Consider the following 25,161-nt stretch of genomic DNA (forward strand, 5'->3'; position numbering starts at 1 on the left):
CCGCCGCTCCAGGGCAGACTGCTGAGGCTGGTATTGTGGGTGCAGCAAAGCGTAACATAACTCCCCACGGGAGGAGTATAGCCTCAGGGCAGTGTATGCGGAGGATGGGGGTGATGGTGCAGGGCAGCAGCAGTAACGACACGGAGTCAGTGATGCAGTCCAGGGCCTTTACTCACAGTTCTTATTATCCAGACCACGTCTGCAGGTAACGGCTGCCCCGTCGTACTGTGCTCACCAGGTGAGGGGCTCAGACAACTCCCAGATAACTTTGGAGCGCTTCACAGGACCCCCTTTGTGTGTCCTTTGTCTGGCCTTTCTTACCAACCCTTCTGTCCGGCTGCCTCGGGCCTCCTCTTGGTAAACTTGGCGCCAGTTTCCCTGACCCTATGTGGTGCCTTCCTAGCGGGTGTAGCGAGGGGCTGCGCCACATAAAATGTCACAGCCTCCTGTTTCTAGCTGAGGGTCGTTTCCTGCCTCCACTAGTTTCGGGGACCGGTCTCCCCCTTTGGCCTGTCCCCTCCACGCAGGTGGATTCGGGCGTGCGGTGGCGACTCGCCCGTCCGCACCCCTGGGATCCCTTCGTTCCTCATTCCTGGAGCCTTCTCCGCTCCTCTTCCTTCCTTCTCCCTCTTCCAGGCCTGGGCCTCTGTTACTAGGCCCGCCTCCGGAGCAGAGCTCATGCAGAGCCCCTGCTCCCTGCCACTTCTGCTCAGACTTCTCTGCACTGAACTAAGATGGTGCCCACCTTTTATACTCCCTTCTCAATGCACCCAGGAACTGCTTCCTCCCTGCTACTGCACTACAGGGTTCCCCTTCCTCAGTGTTCCCTCCCCCCACTCCAGCCAGGGACAGGGACTGTCGTGCCCATCTCAGGGGCATATTGGTCGCCCTGCCCCACGGCAATGTGGTGTAATGCATGCAGGTGTCGGGTCCTGATCCACACTACATCCTTACCTGAGAGTGAGATATCACACCTCTGGGTGAGGTGCAATACCTCTGTAGCAACCGAGCCCTCAGGGTGCTACAGTTCCATTTATCTTCAGCCTAGGTGACGTATTGCGATACAGGGCTGTGATTTTGGCTATAAAAGGGTCCCCTAGACCCCTACCCCAAGCTTTTTAAGAGAATCATATATGGCGTGCCAGGAGACTCTATGGAATGCTTTCTCAGCATCCAACGAGAGTATCTAATTACAAATTTTTAACTGCATCTAGCCCAGGAAATACTTTGTGCCTAGTAGCAGTGTCTGCTAGTCAGCGGATTATCCCGGCTGTTAAGCAAGCTACACCACCTGTAGTTTGGACACTTAATTTTTTCAAAGGAAATGCTTCGGGACCACGGGATACTCAGTGAAGAGCATCAGGAGGCACCCCAAGGCATAGGGGCTGGGACTGGCAGTAGGATGCCTTGCGGTGGACAGCCGAGCTCGATCCTTATAAAAGCTTTTTAACTGCAGCAGCTTTAGTGGACGCTACTGGAGCTGGAATTACGCGGCTGCTGGCATGAGACTTGCCCTCCAATAGATCCTTGTAAATGGATTTAAAGTGTATTCATTCAAATTAGAGAGACAATTTAAATTAAAAAGCTTAGAGCTGCCTCCACCACAGGGGGGCTCGCTCGACCCACCAGCGGACAGGCACCAGTATTGGGAGAGGGGGGCTGGCCGTCAGGGTTCACCGCGGCTCTGGCACAAACCCGGCGACGCGGAGGTGGCACGGGCAGGAGCGGACTGAACGTGTCGGCTTCTCACTTTTTGGATTTTAGAAGGGCATGACATGCCTATATCTGTGTCTCCCCCTCCTTTTACTCCTCCACCTCTTTTCTTTTCGCATGACTATATGTACTTGTCACTTTTCCATGTGTTAGTTGTGTCTTCTGAGCAGTTTGTCAGCTTTTGGACACCTTTGAAGGTGTTTTCTATGTGTTTCTATGTGTTTTTGTTTGCCTGCCATTGGTTTTAACGGTGTTCGAAGGTGTTCGACGAACAGTTCGACGAACAGTTCGGCGAACACACGGGTGTTCGACGAACCGAACCGAACTCGAACACTACGGGGGTGGCTCAACACTACTTAACAGCTCATTTACATATAAGAAAAATGTGGATATCTCTGGAATAAGACATTGGATCACTAATATCAAGGTATCATTATATTCAGCTTCCTATGATCTACATGCCCATATAGACGGCTCAGAAGGGTTGATTCTACTGACAGGTTACATATAAGGACAGGTTTGAAATGGGTGTGACTGAAAAGGTAGAATGCACAAGAAGGGATATCTGGATATCATGAGCAATACTGAGTATGAGGGCTCATACCCATATGTGTGAAAAAAAACATTCCGATATCTGGTCCGAAAAATTGGACGAGTGTCATGCGAGTGTCATGCAATTTTCATGAGAGGACAATGCGATTTTTCACACCTAGCATCCGTATGACATCCGTATACAATGCGTTTTTTTTCTCTGCAACTATTATTCTGCAATCATTTATAGCAGTGGTCCCCAACCTTTTTTGCACCAGGGACCGGCTTGAAGCAAGATCATTTTTCCATGGCCCAGCAAGGAGGGGGTGGGGTGGGCGGGGCTTTGGTCATATGGGGGCGGGGTAATGGAGGGATTTGGAGTTTAGTGCATACTTATCATATAGTGTAGACCAGGTCCCCGCCAGGAGCTATGCCAGGAGCCCCACATAATGTGCTGTGCCAGGAGCCGCATCACTGAGGCCCCATCACGCCCTGCAGCAGGACAGGACAGCTGTCCTGACAGCTGCTGTTCAGCTGCATTTACTTCATCCCAGGGGCGGACACAGACTGTAGTGGGCCCCTGTGCAAGAAATTTTTGGGGGCCCCCCCCGCCCTTCATAAGGCAACAAAGTTATGTAAACATAACCCCCCCATGTGCATCTCTCACCCCCCCATGTGCAGCTCACCCCCCCATGTGCAGCTCACCCCCCGTGCATCTCTCATCCCCCTCCGTGCATCTCTCATCCCCCTCCGTGCATCTCTCAACCCCCCGTGCATCTCTCATCCACCCCCCGTGCATCTCTCATCCCCTCCGTGCATCTCTCATCCCCCCCGTGCATCTCTCATCCCCCTCCGTGCATCTCTCATCCCCTCCGTGCATCTCTCATCCCCCCCGTGCATCTCTCATCCCCCCCGTTCATCTCTCATCCCCCTCCGTGCATCTCTCATCCCCTCCGTGCATCTCTCATCCCCCCCGTGCATCTCTCATCCACCCCCCGTGCATCTCTCATCCACCCCCCGTGCATCTCTCATCCCCCCCGTGCATCTCTCATCCCCCCCGTGCATCTCTCATCCCCCTCCGTGCATCTCTCAACCCCACCGTGCATCTCTCATCCACCCCCCGTGCATCTCTCATCCCCCCCGTGCATCTCTCATCCCCCCCGTGCATCTCTCATCCCCCTCCGTGCATCTCTCACCCCCCCGTGCATCTCTCATCCACCCCTTGTGCATCTCTCATCCCCCCCGTGCATCTCTCACCCCCCCCGTGCATCTCTCATCCCCCCGTGCATCTCTCATCCCCCTCCGTGCATCTCTCACCCCCCCATGTGCAGCTCACCCCCCGTGCATCTCTCATCCCCCCCGTGCATCTCTCATCCCCCTCCGTGCATCTCTCATCCCCCCCGTGCATCTCTCATCCCCTCCGTGCATCTCTCATCCCCCCCCGTGCATCTCTCATCCCCCCCGTGCATCTCTCATCCCCCCCGTGCATCTCTCATCCCCCCCGTGCATCTCTCATCCCCCCGTGCATCTCTCATCCACCCCCCGTGCATCTCTCATCCCCTCCGTGCATCTCTCATCCCCCCGTGCATCTCTCATCCCCTCCGTGCATCTCTCATCCCCCCCGTGCATCTCTCATCCCCCCCGTGCATCTCTCATCCCCCCCGTGCATCTCTCATCTCTCCCCTCCCCCCATGTGCATCTCTCATCTCTCCCCTCCCCCATGTGCATCTCTCATCTCTCCTCTCCCCCCCATGTGCATCTCTCATCTCTCCCCCCCATGTGCATCTCTCATCTCTCCTCTCCCCCCCATGTGCATCTCTCATCTCTCCCCTCCCCCCCATGTGCATCTCTCATCTCTCCCCTCCCCCCCATGTGGATCTCTCATCTCTCCCCTCCCCTCCCCCATGTGCATCTCTCATCTCTCCCCTCCCCCCATGTGCATCTCCCATTCCCCCCACTCCTAGTTAATTGTATTTAAAAAAAAATAAAACTTGTTATACTTACCCCCATGCGATCCCTGCAGAATCCTGGCGCTCGTCCAAATCGCTGACACCAGGTTCTCCTGCCTTCCGGTCATGTGACGGCGCCCTCACATGACCGGAAGTCAGAGGAATTATGAGATGTCCTGGACCCGGCGCTTTGCATGGGGCCGGGGGCCCCATGAGGAGAGAGACGCACAAGAGGGGGCTCCGAGGGGGCTCCTACCGGCCGGGCCCCATACTGGAGTCAGGGCAGTCATGCCCTGATGGCGGCCCTGCCGGAGGCTGGAGGGGCCCCCTCTCCCTCGGGGCCCCGTTCAATGAACCGGCTGCATGGGCGGTAGTTCCGCCCCTGCTTCATCCTGCTTCAGGACCTGTGGTGACATCACAGTTATGTACCTTGATGTCATCACAGGTCCTCTACAGGTCTACCCTGCGGGAGTCTAGAACAGCGGGCAGCATCCACCCCACACAGTGTGCTCTGAGCCACCGCAGACCAGAGCACACTGTCAAGGTTTAGTGATTGTCTGTGGCGGTGCCGCGGACCGGCTGAAAAACCCCAACGGCCCGGTCCTGGTCCGCGGACCGGCGGTTGGGGACCTCTGATTTATAGGACCATTTACAGTGTTCTATGCTACAGAATGGTAATGCTTCCGTAAAAATCGGATGGCATACGGCTGGGCCGTATGCCGTTCGTTTTTTCTCTCGCACCCATTGACTTGCATTGGAGAGTCTCGTCCGATATACAGTGCCTACAAGTAGTATTCAACCCCCTGCAGATTTAGCTGGTTGACACATGCGGAATTAACTTGGCATTGTGACATTTGTACTGTAGATCAGCCTGGAAGTGGGAAATGCACTGCAGCAAATTTTATTTATTTTTTTTTAAAACGTAAAAAGTTAATTCAGAGTGTCATTTATTATTCAACCCCTCAAACCACAAGAATTCTGTTTGGTCCCCCTAAAGTATTAAGAAGTAGTTCAGGCACCAAGAATAATGAGCTTCACATGTGTGGATTAAAGATCTCTTTTGCCAGCCTTTTCTGACTATTTAAGACCCTCCCCAAACTTGTGAACAGCACTCAGACATGGTCAACATGGGAAAGACAAAGGAGCATTCCAAGGCCATCAGAGACAAGATCGTGGAGGGTCACAAGGCTGGCAAGGGGTACAAAACCCTTTCCAAGGAGTTGGGCCTACCTGTCTCCACTGTTGGGAGCATCATCCGTAAGTGGAAGGCTTATGGAACTACTGTTAGCCTTCCACGGCCAGGACAGCCTTTGAAAGTGTCCTCCCGTGCCGAGGCCAGGCTTGTCCGAAGAGTCAAGGCTAACCCAAGGACAACAAGGATGGAGCTCCAGGAAGATCTCATGGCAGTGGGGACATTGGTTTCAGTCAATACCATAAGTAACGTACTCCACCGCAATGGTCTCCGTTCCAGACGAGCCCGTAAGGTACCTTTACTTTCAAAGCGTCATGTCAAGGCTCGTCTACAGTTTGCTCATGATCACTTGGAGGACTCTGAGACAGACTGGTTTAAGGTTCTATGGTCTGATGAGACCAAGATCGAGATCTTTGGTGCCAACCACACACGTGACGTTTGGAGACTGGATGGCACTGCATACGACCCCAAGAATACCATCCCTACAGTCAAGCATGGTGGTGGCAGCATCATGCTGTGGGGCTGTTTCTCTGCCAAGGGGCCTGGCCATCTGGTCCGCATCCATGGGAAGATGGATAGCACGGCCTACCTGGAGATTTTGGCCAAGAACCTCCGCTCCTCCATCAAGGATCTTAAGATGGGTCGTAATTTCATCTTCCAACAAGACAACGACCCAAAGCTCACAGCCAAGAAAACCAAGGCCTGGTTCAAGAGGGAAAAAGTCAAGGTGTTGGAGTGGCCTAGTCAGTCTCCTGACCTTAACCCAATTGAAAACTTGTGGAAGGAGCTCAAGAATAAAGTCCACATGAGACACCCAAAGAACCTAGATAACTTGGAGAAGATCTGCATGGAGGAGTGGGCCAAGATAACTCCACAGACCTGTGCCAGCCTGATCAGGTCTTATAAAAGACGATTATTAGCTGTAATTGCAAACAAGGGTTATTCCACAAACATAGGGGTTGTATAATAATTGACCCACACTTTTATGTTTAAAATTTAATAAAATTCAACTGAGGAACATAACTTTTTGGTTTGTAAGATTTATGCTTCTGTTCATAAAACCTACTCTCGTTTGCAGTTTGAAGGCTCTAACTTATTTGCATCTTATCAAACCAGCTAAATCTGCAGGGGGTTGAATACTACTTGTAGGCACTGTACGTGGCAAAGCGCAGGTTGCTGAGATTTTTTTCTCAGTCTGATTTTAGCAGAGAAAAAAAATCGCAGATGAGCTGTAACTCATAGATTAACATTGGTCAGAGTGCAATCCGATTTTTTATCGGATTGCACACGTCCGTTTTTCTCACAAATGAGTATGAGCCCTGAGACATAAAATAGTGATCACGAAGGCAGAAATTTTTCTGGACTTACATCCCAAATACTACAGTTAGCGTCTACCTGTACTAATTTGACTCATTATGGGGAACAGATTCCAATCTACACTGAAAATAACAAAAGGTTTACTATCTCTTAATTTCTAACATCAAATCTGAACAGCAGATATTGCAATCCTATTAGTTCTGGTATATGCATTTACAAGTATTCATTCTAAATGGACAAAAAATGTAGAAAATAGTAATGGACTTGTGAGCTATACAAATAATGTGGGAAAGAAGGTGGCGAGGAGTTATCTTGACGGGGCGTTAGAGCATAAGGCAAGAACGATAAGAAAGTGGAATATTGAGTATGTAAGGAAGGGAATGAGAGAAGAAAGATAACGGGTGTAAAAGCAGCGTCAAGCCGTGAGAGACATTTCTCTCTATTGGAGCCCTGCTGACATCTCATTCAAAGCTGAGAGGAAGCGCCCCCTGCCTCCTCACCTCATTCATTAAAAGCACCACACATAAATGACAGCTAGGGGATTCAGCTGCCTTCTCTCTTGCAGCTGCAGCATGATGATCAGCTCAAGATGGAGCGATCCCAAGTCCTGGCTATTCCTCCGGGTTACTTTGCTCTCCAGCTTTCTCCGCTTGCTCTATTCTTATATACCTGTAGTGTCGAGTGACAGCCCTGCCTGAGATTGAGCTGACATGTATCACCTGGCTTCTACTACCTGATCCCTGCTCTCCGGTTACTACACCGCAGCTGTCCGGAGGAAAGATTGCTCCGCAGCTTCCGAGTCTCGTGTGTAAGTTTGTTTCTTGCTGTTACATAGAGATACAGTGATATTTCCCATTTTTGCATTCTTCATTACTGGCATCTGAAATACCAGCTCAAACCCAAATACTCGTCATCTAAATTCTGTGACCCTGCATTGACTTACAGAGATTAAATATTTGCACTTCTGCACTTATTATTCTTCTACTATTATTAATACTAGTAATTATTTTATGTTTTTCCAAAAAAAAATATATTCATCAATATTTGTTTCTTACGGCTAGAACTCTTACCCATTATAGTCTATGGGGCTGTTCACACGTCTATGTATTTTTGCAGAGAGAATTGTCAGCGCCAAAACATAGAGATCAGTCCGATTTTGATCTGAGTCACGGATCAAACTCGCCAATAGTCTATAAAAAATATCAGACATCACTGGTAAGGCATACGTGTGAGCTGTTCGATTTTCCTGTTTGATAGGAGAAGCTTGAGAGACATTCTCATAGGCAAAAAAGGCTGATGGTAACAACAGACACATTAATAAAAATTCATCCACTTTTTTGCGTTAAAGAAAAAACACTTATGTCTGAATGAGTCTTTACTGAAGGGAAAGAAGAAAGTGATTATCCTCTCCATCATCAGACGAGCAAGGACGCTCATACTGCGAGCATTAGCAATATCTACAACAAATTAATTCAGTCACTCCAGCAGAGAGGTGCAGCGGGACACACTGTAGGAGCGAAGAAATTCAGCAACAAATAGGGGAATTTCTCTAACAGTTTAAAACTATTTGTTAATTACCTTATTCCCCTTAATGACTCTATGCTCAATGAGACAACATTCATTTTCCTGTATTCTTCACAGTCCTAATTTAAAATAATAAGGAATGTTTGAAGAGCAATATATAATGCCACAATTTGCGCCAAATCATCATGGAAATGAATTTTCCATCAGAGAACTAGCTTTCACCTCATGCTCTTTAGAAAGTGCATCCAGCATGATATAATATGCATAATTATATATACTTTCTAGTTACAGAGTTGTACTAGGGCTTAATGGTGTCTTTCTGACATTTTCACAAATGTGGGAAAACCAACGGTAGTGGACTTTGCAAAATGACAAAAAAATATAGTGCGAATGTAATTCTGCAAATATCATTACATTTAGGCTGTTTATATCTAATTTCAGTATCTGTCAAAACTTCTATAACTTTGACATACTCAGGAGTAGGAAGACAAGTTTTCCCTGTTCTACACTTTTATTGTCCTGTTTCAGCACTTAACTGACCCTGTTTACTGCTTCTATGGTTAAGATGATGGCACCAATTAATTCATACCAGAAAGTGTGCCGACAATTAATCATGTTAGAAGATACCTACCAGAAAGAGTGTGCCGACACTTAGTCATGTTAGAAGATACCTATTATTCTATAGTATGGCTTTCATACCTGTCAGCGTGAGCATTTTCATCATGTAATATGCTTCTAATATTATTTTATTAATATTATTCAAAATCTGTTGATTTAATTCAGCGCTCCTTATATATGATGTCTAATGTACAGTTTAGTGGTATATATTTGGCTAGTGATTAGATGAATGGTTTTGTTCTTCTACATTAAAAGTCATACAGAATACATGGGTATGTCATAAACTTTGGTTCAAACGGGTTTTTGACACTATGTTAACATTGGTAGGACAATTAATGAGGGGACTTATAGTTTAGTGTAGAGGCGGTGTACCCATACCACTGTAGAGAGCCATGCCAGTGCTTGTTAAGGAGGATCTGTCAGCCCTCCTCACATGTCTGTTCTAGTAAATACTTGGAATCTTAATGAAAAATAATTCTGGAGTGTTTTCCTAGGATGCCATGTTGTTCCGTGTCTCTTTTATCACTATTGGAAATGTTTTAATAATTGATTAGTCCCATTTTCCTTATCAATAGGGTGTGTCCCCTACAATGTCAGCACTAACTGGAAAGTGTACAAGTTCTAAGAAAAAATAATTATTTAATGGCAAAATTAGGAAAACTGGTCTTCTTTAAAGCTTGATCTCAAAAGCCTAGATTTTACATAGATTTGGTTGTTTCTAATTTGGATGCTAGCATTCATATACAGTTATGTTTTTGCCACTCACAATACCATTGCTTAAAGGTTACACAGCTGGAGAGAGCATTGTATTCATCTGTGATCTGTAGTTCTTTCCATTGACCCAGTATTTTCTTTCTTTGACAGAACATATGTGCTAAGAACATACTGCTTTCTGGAGTCAAGTAAATGGTCCTAGATCTCCAGGTTGACTAGAAATACCTGTGATACTTCTGGAACATTGGACTCCATGTAAGTTTGCTTGATGAGGGGACCAATAGTTTGATTCATTTGATCTGTTAATATTGTTACATCAATAATATGTATATTTATAATTTTGTTGGGGTTATTGTCATCGGCTACATTTGCAGGCAAGGAAGTATTCGCAGGAGTCACATCCACAGATGGGGAATGCATGGTCCATATCATGTGCATAGCTTTTAGTCTATCAGAACTCCTTTAACGTTGGAGGCAATTTACACTACTGGTATCCTCTAATATTTCACATTCACCACAGGCACCAGTTCCTCGATATGACTGTAGTCTCCAAACTTTATTTCTGCATTTCCTTGAAAATGCACAGTGGTGTCACTATACAGGAATAACTCTTACAGTTATTTCACAGTACATGTATAAATCACCAATAGATAGCAAACCAAAAGGAAAAAAACAGAGTAACACTACGGGTATAATAAACCCAATGATGTCCCAGTATAGGAGAATAGACACAGTGATGTCCCAGTACAGGGATAAGGACACAGTGATGTCACATTACAGGGATAATAAAACAGTGATGTCATAGTACAAGGATAATAAAGACAGTGATGTCATAGTACCATAGTACAAGGATAATAAAGACAATGATGTCGTAGGGCAGAAATAATAAACACAGTGATGTCACCGGCCAGGGATAATAAACAAAGTGAAGTGTAAAGTACAGAAATAACAAACAGTGATATCACATTACATAGACAATAAACACTGTGATGTCATAGTACAGAGATAATAAACACAGTGATGTCACAGTACACGGATAACACACAGATTGATGTCACAATACAGAGATAATAAACACAGTGATGTCACAGTACAGGGATATTAAAAACAGTGATGTCACAGTACAGGGATAATAACACCGTGATGTCACAGTTCAGGTAAACATCGTGATGTCACAGTTCAGGTATAATAAGCAGAGTGATGTCACAGTAAAGGGATCATAACACCGTGATGTCACAGTTCAGGTAAACATTGTGATGTCACAGTTCAGGTATAATAAACAGAGTGATGTCACAGTACAGGGATCATAACACCGTGATGTCACAGTTCAGGTAAACATCGTGATGTCACAGTTCAGGTATAATAAACAGAGTGATGTCACAGTACAGGGATCATAACACCGTGATGTCACAGTTCAGGTAAACATCGTGATGTCACAGTTCAGGTATAATAAACAGAGTGATGTCACAGTACAGGGATCATAACACCGTGATGTCACAGTTCAGGTAAACATCGTGATGTCACAGTTCAGGTATAATAAACAGAGTGATGTCACAGTACAGGGATCATAACACCGTGATGTCACAGTTCAGGTAAACATCGTGATATCACAGTTCAGCTATAATAAACAGAGTGATGTCACAGTACAGGGATCATAACACCGTGATGTCACAGTTCAGGCATAATAAACGCACAGATGTCACAGTACAGGAAAATAGATAAAGTGATGTCAAAGTGCATAGATAATAAACAAAGTGGTGTCACAGGACAGGGATAACAAAAACAGTGATGTCACAGTACAGGAGAATATACTAGGTAATGTCAAAGTTCAGCAATAATAACCACAGCGATATCACAGTACAAGGATAATAAACAGTGATGTCACTGTACACGAGAATTGACAAAGTGATTTCACAGAACAGAGATAATAAACACTATGATGCCACAGTACAGTTATAACAAGCACTGTAATGTCACTGTACAATGTGCTCAATCATGTGATAGTATAGGTCTAATAAACACGATGTCGTCATTGAAATAAATACAATGATGTCACAATATAAACACATAAAGATAGTGATGTTGCACCACAGGAATAATAGTCTTAATTATTATTTAAGTATATAGGTAATAAACACTGTTAAGTCATAGTAAAGCCTTATTGCACACTAGATGTCACAGAATAGGTGTAAGGACCACAATATTATTACAGCAAAGAGAAGACAAACAATCTATAGTGGGAGAGTGGTCATTGGGCGCCTTCAGATGTGAGACCCAGGTGCACCAGCGAGCTCTGCCCACTCTTTCCCATATATACAATACTCCTCAATAAATATATCAAATAGGGGATTTATTATGCTACATGTGTGATATATTCTGCATGGGTCTTTAAAGCTTTGCACTATATTTATTGCCTCCTAGGCACTTTATGTGCTTTGACCGACAACGGTTGTGAACTGTCCAGAAATTCCAGGACAGTCCATAGAAATAGGGCACTTTATTAACCTGTCCGTAAAAAAAATTGGAGGCGTCCTTAAATTTTTTGAAGCTGAAGAAACTTATACAGATTATTTTGACTATATCATCATTTTACTGTTCACAGTGATTGCAGCTGATGTCTTCATATCAGGATTATGGGCTGTAGACATGGATCACTTATAATCACTATGATTTATTATGGTTTTCCATTTTGTTTGTAAAATATATTGTTTGTCCGTGATTTTTTGATAAGCTGTTCAATAAACTACAAGTTGGCAATCCTGTGCCCGACAAGGGCCATGACTTTGTGCAAAAAGGGTGTGCCTTCATGGGAAAGGTTCACTTATTATGCAATACTGTGGGCAAAAAAGGTCCCAATATTTTGATTTAAAAATCTGGCACAAAGTAATATAACTAACACTACGTGTAAACTGAGACGATATAGTCAGATACACCAGATTTAGGATACTGTGAAACATCAGGCTCCTTTTAGGACTGTCTAGTATAAGTTTATAATAACATCTAAAATTTAGATAGTTTTAATAAATCTGCCCTATAGTCTGTCCTGCTCTACAGAACTGAATAGGACTAATTGCTACATTACAAAATGTAGGCAGACACTATACACTCTATGCTGAACTGTATGGAAGCTATACGAAATAAACCAGACAGATATAAATAAACAGGACGGAAGATTGTTTTAAATAATTAAATACAAGACATAAAAAACAGACTAGAAAAATAAAAGTGGTCTGCTTTGTGCGGTAATACAATACTATATGTAAATTGTAAGTAAACTAAAATGGTGATCTGGGTATGGTGTCAGATATACATGTATATGTACATATATACTTAACAACTGACAGTACAGTATACTCAATGTTCCTTTTTTCATATTTAAATTCACTCTTCAGCATTGAAATTGCAACAGCAGTATGGAAAAGTCATGAAATTAAGACAATCACAGGATCGATTTACATGTTAATGATATGCAAATGAAGAAAAATTGGAAACTAAGTTTTCAAAACATCTCAGTTCATTCAGTATATAGTATGTGTGCTATTCCACAGAAATACACATACTTACATACATTGGCATGCAAACAATAAAATTTGCCCAAGTGCATACACTGTGGCTGAACATTCATCAGACAACCATTAATAGCCTCATTGATAGCAGCCAAGGCATGCATTTTTGTGCATGGTGCTCATACGATACATTTTGAAAATTTTGTTTCCTTTTCTTCATTATTTGCAGGTCATTAACATGTCTGTCGATCCCGTGATTATCTTAATTCCATGACTTTTCCTTTGTGGTATTGTAATTTTAAGTTTGTAGAGTATAGATCCAAGATTTTGGGTAGATTAATATTAAAATGTGTATATATATTTTTATAATATATAAATATTATGACCTCTGCTTTGTTTTGGAGAGTTCCAGATCTCCTCTACCCTCTACAAAAGCAGAATATATGGGGCTTTATATATTAAAATTTAAATATTTCAGATCCCTATAAAGAGACATTTTCAAGTGAATACGTTTTTAAGAAAAAAAATAATATCAACATGTAAAATATTATGAAAGTAGCAAAAATGATCTGCTGAAAAGCGTGTTGGATGCACTTCGTAACCATGTATGTACAAATTATCAGTAAATAAGTTCTTTTTTTAGGATGATTCATTATGGCTTTATGCAGTTTAATACTATACTAGCAGCTATATAGAAAGCAATATACTATATTTTATGCTTTCATCTTTATGTACAGTCGCAGAAAACAAATACAAATGGGAATGCAAAATTATGGGTTTACAGCTCCTTTAATGCACTTGCAGCATGCACTTCATCATCTGAATAATCTTCATACAAGTTATATGCAGTCCTTATAAAGATCTAAGAGCTCAGCCTCAGGATTGTATTCGATGGCATGACATTTAAATTGCTATGAAAGAGTCAGTGTGCACAAAATCTCATTAACCACCAGCACTTTACTCTACATTAGCAGGCTATACTAATAATTTTCCACCTTTTTTTTGAGCATTTCATCATCTTTTTCCTCGCCAGTAAATTTTCACCTGTACATCGTACTTGTTCTTTTCATGCCATCCTGTCTAGGAAATAGCCTCGATCTAGTTTAATAGCTAATTTTCACAATGTTTATTTTGTTGGTCTCTAAAAAATCAAAGTCCTGATTAACAATGCAGAATTCATTAGTATAAAACTGACATTGGAAAAGTAATATAAAGTAATGATGGTACCCTTGTCTAGGAGATCTATAACTAGAGGGTCAAGGGAAGGGAGGAACAAAATTCAGAATTTCAATTTATGTAAAGGGTAATGAAAAAGTAAATAACACAGAAAGGTCTGCTGACGCGTTTCAAGTAGTCAGTTTTCAGTTTAAGTAATAGCAGTGATGACTATTTTTATTGAGTGTTTAAAATGAGTCATAAGACTTCGCAGTGATATAGAGTGGGTACGGAAAGTATTCAGACCCCTTTAAATTTTTCACTCTTTGTTTCATTGCAGCCATTTGGTAAATTCTAAAATATTCATTTTTTTCTCATTAAAGTACACTCTGCACCCCATTTTGACTGGAAAAAAAAACAGAAATGTAGACATTTTTGCAAATTTATTAAAAAAGAAAAACTGAAATATCACATGGTCATAAGTATTCAGACCCTTTTATCAGTATTGAGTAGAAGCACCCTTTTGAGCTAGTACAGCCATGAGTCTTCTTGGGAATGATGCAACAAGTTTTTCACACCTGGATTTGGGGATCCTCTGCCATTCTTCCTTGCAGATCCTCTCCGATTCCGTCAGGTTGGATGGTGAACGTTGGTGGACAGCCATTTTCTGGTCTGTCCAGAGATTCTCAATTGGGTTTAGGTCAGGGCTCTGGCTGGGCCAGTCAAGAATGGTCACAGAGTTGTTCTGAAGCCACTCCTTTGTTATTTTAGCTGTGTGCTTAGGGTCATTGTCTTGTTGGAAGGTGAACCTTTGGCCAAGTCTGAGGTCCAAAGCACTCTGGAAGAGGTTTTCATCCAGGATATCTCTGTACTTGGCTGCATTCATATTTACTTCAATTTCAACAAGTCGTCCTGTCCCTGCAGCTTAAAAACACCCTCCATAGCAAGATGCTGCCACAAACATGTTTCACTGTTGGGATTGTATTGGGCAGGTGATGAACAGTGCCTGGTTTTCTCCACACATACCGCTTAGAATTATCACCAAAAAGTTCTATCTTCGTCTCATCAGACCAGAGAATCTTATATCTCATAGTCTGGGAGTCCTTCATGTGTTTTTGAGCAAACTCTATGCGGGCTTTCAAATGTCTTGCACTAAGGAGAGGCTTCTGTCGGGCCACTCTGCCATAAAGGCTCGACTGGAGGAGCGCTGCAGTGATAGTTGACTTTGTGGAATTTTCTCCCATCTCCCTAGTGCATCTCTGGAGCTCAGCCACAGTGATCTTGGGGTTCTTCTTTACCTCTCTCACCAAGGCTCTTCTCCCATGATTGCTCAGTTTGGCTGGATGGCCAGGTCCCAAACTTCTTCCATTTAAGGATTATGGAGGCCACTGTACTCTTAGGAACCTTGAGTAATGCAGAAATTCTTTTGTAACCTTGGCTAGATCTGTGCCTTGCCACAATTTTGTCTCTGAGCTTCTTGGGCAGTTCCTTTTAGCTCATGATTCTCATTTGGTCTGACATGCACTGTGAGCTATGAGGTCTTATATAGACAGGTGTGTGCCTTTCCAAATCAAGTCCTATCAGTTTAATTAAACACAGCTGGACTCCAATGAAGGAGTAGAACCATCTCAAGGAGGATCACAAGGAAATGGACAGCATGTGACTTAAAAATGAGTGTCTGAGCAAAGGGTCTGAATACTTATGACCATGTGATACTTCAGTTTTTGTTTTTTAATAAATTTGCAAAAATTTCTACATTTCTAGTTTTTTTCAGTCAAGATGGGGTGCAGAGTATACTTTAATGAGAAAAAAAATGAACTTTTAAGAATTTACCAAAGGGCTGCAATGAAACAAAGAGTGAAAAATGTAAAGGGGTCTGAATACTTTCCGTACCCACTGTACCGGCTTATTCTAATAAATATGACAATGTCAACCACCCTTCAGGGCACTGCTGGATCTTCAGTTTATTATGGATCTCATCTGCTGGTGCCATGTAGCCTTTCTGTATACCCAAAGAGTAATCTGTAGTACAGTATTAAATGCATGGACTTAAGTAGAAAATGACATTATTTGATAACTGCTGTATCTACCGTATTTTGCGGATTATAAGATGCACCGGATTATAAGACGCACCCCAAAATTTGGGGTGCAAAATAGCAAAAAATATTTTTTTAAATAAAATGTGCGCCTTATAATCCATTTTACCTGAGGGGGGTGGCAGTGGTGGAGCAGGGGTCACAGGAGTAGGGGTCACACTCACCGCCAACTTCTTCTGAAGACGGAGCCCACAGCATTGCCCCACTCCTGCCACCACCACCGCCCAAGTCATCCTGAATCAGCGACCCTTTTGAGAGGATGGGGCCCGCAGCATTGGCTGACTCCTGACGCAGCAGCCGCCAACTTCCTGTATCTGTGACCCCGCTCCACCAACGCCGCCCCCCCAGGTAAATTACCATACCTTTGCATTATAATATAATTATATTACATTATTACATTATAATACTACAATACATTCTACATACTATAATACATTATTATATATCTACATACTACATATATCTACATACATTATTATATATCTACATACTATATACATTATTATATATTACATTATAATACACACCCCATTTTTCCTCCCAAATGTGGGGGGAAAAAGTGCGTCTTATAATCCGAACAATAAGGTAACTATTTGATCTGCACTCAGATTCTTTAGCTTAACATAAAAGCAAAGCTGTGATATTTCCTAAACTGGGAGATTTCATTATCCCAATCTGCCTAGAATATTACAAACACACAGCACCACAGTAAAATATTGCAGAAAATAACTCTGAAGTCTGATAAATATATATCTAGCAGTGTCATGAATTACTTATTGGCTGGTTTGAGTGATAGAACAGATTTAGTTTTCTATTAAGTGTAAGTAATGCCATTGCGATACCCAATGGGTGATGTCCACACTTTTTTGTAATGGGGTGAACTGAAGAAATTGGCGAAAACCAAAGTGCCTCCATCAGCAAACATTCCAATGAAGTGCTGATCTGGTTATCTACACAGCTTAAAGTACCACTCCAGTTTTTTTTTTATTATTTGACCACCAGATAGGTATCTGTAATTTATGTTCTCTTTGTGTAGTAAAATACTTACCAATGGCAGTCTTCTTCTATCCTGACACTGCTCTGTCCCACTTTTTCCATTGCGTGACCACAGCTCTGACTGGCCAGAAGTTGCTACTAACAGTGTAATGTAAGTCTAGTTCTGAGTATCATAGATTTACATTGAGAAAAGACTTCTGGCCCAACCAGCAAACAGTGCAGTAATCCGGACAGTCACCTGGTTCAGAAGAGGACCAGAGCAGCACTGGGAGCAGCAGAAGAGGACAACCAGTAAGTATTTTGCTACACAGCTGGAAAAACATTACTGATACCCATTCGGTGGTGAAATGAAAAAAAAATTGTAATGGTACTATAATGATTTTTGCAGGTGTCTAGAAACAGATCTCACTAGCACTGACTGTGTAGGGTTTCTGCCATATGTGTAGACCAGCAAAATTACACTATGGTACATAAGTCCTTGTGGTGTGTATTTATAGGTGCAAGCAGTTCTTCCATATCTTGAAATTAACTATGCAGTGATGGTGAAAGGAAGTCTGACATTTCAAGTGCAAAATACAGTAACTGTATAGTAAGTGCCAGAGTAATTTCACATCCATCACCATATGCAGCAGAATCTGTATATATCAGGTTCTTTCCTCTATTAGTTAATCTTGTAGATTATGAAAAGGCTGTAATGCATTACTTTAGATTAGGGTATGGCTCAAAATGAGCAAGATAGCAGAATAAATATATTTCCTGGATGCTGACCTATTTCAATCACAACATTCAATGTTGTCAGAGTTTACTTTGCTTTGCTCTGCACTTTGTTGCTCCAGGCACCTTGTCACTGTCTGCAACTAATGAAATCTATTGAATATGAATCTCACTCTCCTTTCTTGCCATCATTTACAGCAGAAAGTTTGGGATATTAAATCCTGCCCCCAAAATATCTAGAAACACCTCCAAAATGGAAAAATTTGGGTGTGGTTTTGCTTTTAACACCCTAGTTCATATATTAATTTGGTGGTACAAGACTTGTACGTGAGTCATTAGGAGACTCTTGCGTGCAGATGTCTTCATTTAAAGGGATTTATTGCAATGAATGGATAGTTCCAATTATGATCAAGTATTATTAAATTCTAAATAACTAATAGCAATGAAATGTACAAGTCCAGGTGAATTCAAACAATGAGCAAATTCATAATGACATTGTCTTAGCTGGGACAAATGTGCAATAATATAATTGAATTTCTAAGATTTTGCAATGATTTTCTATTTTATTTTTTAATATTTGTTTATTATATTTTTCAGTTACTGATTGCCTATTCTTTTTACTATTTTAGATCAACTGAAGGAAGATTAAAAAATCTTAACAGGAAAAAAAGACAAAGGCAAAACTAATCTATTATGACATAGCCAAGTGAGCATCTCGTCTACTAAATTGTCGGTAATCCAGCAAACTACACCGGTCAGTCACGCGGCACATACCTATCCATCTCAGAATGCATTCCTGACATCTCATCAAAGCTGTGAATGCTTCTGAGCATTTCACATACACATCATCAGCTTCTTGCTGTTTTCTCTTCTTTCACCATATTCCAGCTGTCATTTTCCCTGTCTCTATACCAGATTCTAGCTGCTGCAATCAAGACTTTCAAAGAGATTGTTAGTCATGTGTTTTCTAAAATGCGCTACCCAATTTATATGGTCTAGCAGCATACACTTGTTTTGAGCACCATGTCTTCCCTTCATTTCTGAGGTAATGCTCGAACAACGTGCACTTTTTCTAGAAGAAAATGAAAGCAGCAATTGTTGGTTCTTAAAGAAGCAATCCCATGAAGATTTTTTTTTTAACTAAATCTGTGTATTTGTTCATGTACTTTAGTGTGTATGTGTTAATATACTTACTTATCACCATCTTCTCTAATATCCAGCACTGTTCTGGTTCTCTTCTTGGTGTCGTCACTGCTCTTCCGACTAACCCGATCATTCTATCCTCTATGTGTGAGCCGGAAGTCTCTTTTACAATGTAAGCCTATGGAGCCTTGTTCTGACGTGCCATTACCTTACATTGTAAAAGCCACTTCCAGGTCACACGGAGCGCAGTGTGACCTGGAGACTCTGAAGAGTGATGACATCACTGTGAAGGGGAGCAGACCGGCGCTGGATCCCGGAAAAGATGGCGGTAGGTGATTATGTTAACACTCACACACATTACACTACAAGCACATTTACACAAGTTTATTAAAAAAATGTAATGGGAGTGATTATTTAACTAATATCCATATGGATACAGCTAAAAGATAGTCCACTTTAAAAGGAATCTGCCAGTAGGATGAACCCTACTAAGCCATCTATATGAGCATGTAGGTCATAGGAATACATAAAATTATACCTTGATATCTATGATCTGATGTCTTATTCAAGAGAAATCCATATTTTTTCTTATAAGTAAATGAGTTTATCAGGACTATGGGCTTTACACTGATCTGCATGAGAATCAGCCTCCAGAGATTAGTATGAAAAAGGGGGCGGTTACCAGTGTGGTGTGGGATGGCCGCTCTCTGCTCTCCTGATCTCACTGCAGAGCTGTGTGTGATTATAACTGACACATCCGCAGGTTTCTCTCAGCTTCAGCTTACATCTCACAGGCACACAGGGTTGTAATATAGCAGAGCTCTGAGAGCTGCAAAGGTATTTGTAATGGGTCAAAGTTCAATTCTTCTCTTCTGTGTTAGTTACCGTATTTTTCGGACCATAAGACGCACTTTTTTCCTCCAAAATTTTGGAGGAAAATGGAGGGTGTGTCTTATAGTCTGAATGTTGGGGGGGTGTATATTTATGTGTGGTGTGGGGGGAGCGGTATCGGTGGAGGAGTGGGGCACAGGAGGCAGCAGCCGCCTACAGCAGCCTACACTGTCCCCGCTGCTAAAGAAAATGAATATTCACTGCTCCCCATGCCCATGGGGCGTGGGGAGCACTGAATGTTCATGCTCCTTAATAGCTTTATACAGTGTAGCCGCGCTGCGGCTGCTGCTGCTGCCGGCTATCTCCTGTGCCCGCTGTTAAAGGGCATGAATATTCAACCTCTCTCCACACCCATGGGCGTGGGGAGGGGGTGAATATTCATACCCTTTAATGAGCGGGCACAGGAGATAGCCGGCGGCAGCAGCAGCCGCAGTGCGGCTCCGCTGTGTGCCGGCTATGAAGGAGAGTGAAGTCACTGCTCCCCGCGCACACAGACCCGGCGTGGGGAGCAGTGAATTTCGGCAGCTGATCTCTCCTTGTGAGCCGCGCATGGCAGTGACGTCATGCGCGGCTCACATGGAGAGATCAGTGCACGCAGACCGGACGCAGTGCTGGAGGAGAGAGAAGAGAGGCGAGTAGGAGTGTTTATTTTTTTTTAATGTGCAGCCTGATTGGGATTAGGGGGACCATGCAAACTAGGACAGGGATTAGGGGTGCCATGCATACCAGGACAGGGATTAGGGGTGCCATGCATACCAGAATGGGGATTAGGGGTGCCAAGCATACCAGGACAGGGATGAGGGGTGCCATGCATACCAGGATAGGGATGAGGGGGGCCATGCATACCAGGATAGGGATTAGGGGTACCTGCATACCAGGACAGGGATGAGGGGTGCCATGCATACCAGGACAGGGATGAGGGGTGCCATGCATACTAGGATTGGGATGATGGGTGCCATGCATACCAGGATAAGGATTAGGGGTGCCTGCATACCAGGACAGGGATGAGGGGTGCCATGCATACCAGGACAGGGATGAGGGGTGCCATGCATACCAGGACAGGGATGAGGGGTGCCATGCATACCAGGACAGGGATGAGGGGTGCCATGCATACCAGGACAGGGATGAGGGGTGCCATGCATACCAGGACAGGGATGAGGGGTGCCATGCATACCAGGACAGGGATGAGGGGTGCCATGCATACCAGGACAGGGATGAGGGGTGCCATGCATACCAGGACAGGGATGAAGGGTGCCATGCATACCATGACAGGGATGAGGGGTGCCATGCCTACCAGGACAGGGATGAGGGGTGCCATGCATATCAGGATAGGTATGAGGGGTGCCATGCATGCCAGGATAAGGATGAGGGATGCCATGCATACCAGGATGGATGGATGCCAGGCATACCAGGATGGGGATGGGGACCACATATAAAAGGAAGGGGGGCGGCATATATACTAGGATGGGGGATAATGTCAGAATTGGGGGACATTACCCCTATACCAGTGTCAGCAGAAGACTCCCTCCTCCTTAAAAGTGCATCATGACCACATTTTTTGCTTAAATTTTTATTTTTTTATTTTCCTCCTCTAAAACCTAGGTGCATCTTATGGTCCGATGCGCCTTATAGTCCGAAAAATACGGTACTTGTCTCAACCTGGTAACTCCCCCTTTCATTTAAAATAATCTCTAGAGGCAGATTCTTATGCAGATGAGTGTGCAGTGAGCATGGATTAATTGCTGGTCGATGGAGTAAGACATCGGATCACAGATATCAAGGTATCATTTTATTCAGCTTCCTATGACCATATAGACGGCTTAGGAAGCTTGATCCTACTGTCAGATTCCCTTTAAACTGTTAAACTGGTTACATTTTAGTCTTGTAAGCACGATTATATAGATAAAATATATACATAGAAATAACATAGATGCGAGATGTGTTTATTACCTATTGCAAACTTGGCTAACAATAAATAGGGCTGGATTAGAGTACCAGATGTGGCCTTGTGGCCTATAAGGAAAAGTGGCACTGATTCTGTGGAAAATGCTATCTCTTATCCAATCTCAAGCAAGCTCATCCAAACCATCTGCTTCTCTTTACAGCATGTAGCTAAATGATAAACTCTATAATGGGAAGCTTTAAGACATTATGAAAACAGATTTATTATTGACTTTAATGTGAGCTATATAAATCTATCTTCATTAAGCACCCTTAATTAGTGATAACCTGAGTTTTTAACTCTGTGTCTGTTCCATTATTTTCTTGTTTGTACTCACTAGGAGGGCACTAGATTTCAACGATGCATCACTTGGATTACAGGGTGCAGCAGTTCTGACATCGAGATTGCAGCAAAGCTGAGAAAGCTTCGCCCATCCAGACTAAGCAGTGTATATACAATGTCTATAGACAGTGAGGTGTCTATCACAAGAAGGGATGTAGGACTAGTATGTACCCTCTGCTGTAGTTGGAGGAAATTATAAGCTCCTGGTGCTAAAACAATCATTGACAGTAAGCAACAGCCCAGAGCTTGACAAGAGAGGCATCACTGAAATCTGTGTTTTAACCCTTACAGCATGCTGTATTCAGATTACATAGCAAAAGCCTGCTGATAGATTCCCTTTAAAGGAATTGTCCAGAAATTTTTTTTTACTATGGGCCTAATAACTAACTGGCAGGTAGTTGCAAACAGAGGCAACTACCTTTCGGACTGCTCTGTCAATAGTGCATGGCTGCCGACGTCATGCTGATTGACAATTAGCAATTAGCTAGCAGGGAGCCAGTTGTCAATCAGCATGATCTCGGCAATCATTCCCCGTCAATAGAGCAGAGCTGAAGAGAAGCTGCTGCTCTGTCGACGTGACCGCTCTGCGCCAGGCACAAAAGGCAGGTGATTAGCTGCTACCTGCCTGTTGGTTTTTAGACCCGTAGTAAAAAAATGAAATAATCCTGGATAACCCCTTTAACAATGTACAGTATTTGTTGTAATATTTGTCATACAGTAATGATAGCTTATTGTCATTTCTTAAGCCCAGTTCAGATATAATATTGTAAACATCACTAAAATGTGAGTTCATAATTGGTCATAATCATTAAATTACTATGCATTTCCAAAAAATCAAAATAGGTATTTGGAAAAAGCTCAAATTCTACCACCTTCCTGTTTAATAACTGTTTCTGTGGCTAGATGCATTTTTGATACAAGCACTTGGCTTCTTTTTATACGTATTGCAGTACTGTATATAAACACGATAATGAAATATATGTTTGGGTTTACCATGAAGTTTCTTTGATGTGCAGGCCAGGCTATTGTGCAGATGGTTGCTTAACAGCGATTGCCCTAAGCCAAGACTTGCCAGCTCCTCCCTGGTGTTTTCTATATTTAGAAGGGGAATACTATATTCCTCCAAGATATAGGATATGATCTAAGCCGCAATGTGTATGTGATCTGTAGACCCTTTAGTTCAGGATGCAGACATGTTACTGAGAAAAAATGGCATCTATTTTTGAAATCCCCTTTTGATTGGAAATTGGTTCAAAGGTTCCTGGTGTTCGAAACCAGTGATGTTTTACTCTGCTAAATCTAACTATTACATTATTTCTAAGATTAATATGGTCAACATTTTACATTTCATTACATTATATACAGTACATTGTAAACTGTTACTGATATTTAATCTAGAAAACTTGATCCACAATCGACAAAACTTTCAAGGCGCAAAGTCAGAAATAAAAAAAATAGTGATAAATGTTAGATATGTTGAAATTCTTTGCAAACTTTTCTGCTGCACATGGGTGTAAATATAGAGGTTGCAGGGATAGCAGTTCCACAGCAGTTCGATTCATGCTGCCCAAACCACAGGTAACATGCATCAAAACCTGGCTGCACATCTGCAGCCAGGTATGTTTTTTTCTGAAACACTTTATCAGGAGAGACAAGAATAATCCGCCATCATCCTCAGCTGGCTTTTCCATGCAAAATCCTCTTTTGAGGGGCAGGAGGGTTTTCTTTTATTAAAACACCGGATCTTCTGACTTTCGAGGTACTGTACATAAGCAGCTGCCATAGCTGGTTGGCAGCAGCTTTCTCTCTTATCCCCATGGAAAAAACATACATGTTTAATCAATTCCAATACACGTGTTTGGGGCAGTCAGGAGAGAGTTTTTGGCCAAAAACTCTGTCTTAGGTGTATGGGCACCTTTAATGTCCATGTACAGTCTACTAGTAACTAGAATAAGGAGGGTAGTTTACTATTGATAGAACTGACTTACATGCTCCTAATTAGAAGTAGGGTCCTTTGTGCTTCGCTACAGTACAACGGAGGACTCCTTTGTGCCATATTTGAAGTGGTTAAATCAATCCTTATTAACATATTCGGGGGGGATTTATTAAGTCTGGCATTTCTTATTGCACAAATAATAATACATTTCTGACATGAAGGCTTCACGCCACCGTCCCCTTTTTTTATGTCATCCTTTTTAGAAAAATTGTAAGAGTGATAGAAGATTGGGAAAAATAAATCTCTAATTCTTACACAAATGAAGTGCATTCTGGTATTTGAAGATTTTCTTCTAAACAATTCTGCAGCACAGCTCTTAATAAATTCCATTATTAATGTAGAACGTAGCTCTATATTGGTATAATTACATTAAAGGGAATTTGTCAGTAGGATCAAACCTCCTAAGCCGTCTACATGAGCTTGTAGGTCACAGGAAGCTGAATAGCAGGATAGCTTGATATCTGCGATCCGATGTCTTATTCCAGAGAAATCCATGTTTTGCTTATATGTAAATAAGCTGTTAAAAACTATGAGGTGGATACTGATCTCCCTGAGAATCTGCCTTCAGAGATTATTGTAAATGAAAGGCGGTGTTACCATTGTGAGACATGGAACTAACACAGAACAGTAGAACTGAACTTTGACACCTTACAAACACATTAGCACCTGCAGCTCTCACAGCTCTGCTGTATTACAGCCCTGTCTGCCTGTGAGATGGAGGCTGAAGCTGAGAGGAACCTGCAGATGTCAGGTATAATCACACACAGCTCTGCAGTGAGATCAGAAGAGCAGAGAGCGGCCATCACACACTACACTAGGAAC

At 42.8% G+C, this 25,161-nt stretch overlaps 1 long non-coding RNA gene across 1 annotated transcript; it reads left to right on the forward strand.

Annotated features, from left to right (window-relative positions):
* The first annotated feature begins 7,245 nt into the window (after positions 1–7,245).
* Positions 7,246–19,253, forward strand: LOC141258072 (uncharacterized). The gene is made up of 3 exons (XR_012318189.1): positions 7,246–7,510; positions 9,709–9,813; positions 18,655–19,253. It is a non-coding gene; the product is annotated as an uncharacterized lncRNA (long non-coding RNA).
* The last annotated feature ends 5,908 nt before the right edge of the window (positions 19,254–25,161 follow it).

This window comes from Phyllobates terribilis, unplaced genomic scaffold (genome assembly GCF_046119375.1).
Source record: "Phyllobates terribilis strain yellow unplaced genomic scaffold, ASM4611937v1 Scaffold_3__8_contigs__length_932513732, whole genome shotgun sequence".
In the NCBI taxonomy this organism is placed as follows: Eukaryota; Metazoa; Chordata; class Amphibia; order Anura; family Dendrobatidae; genus Phyllobates; species Phyllobates terribilis.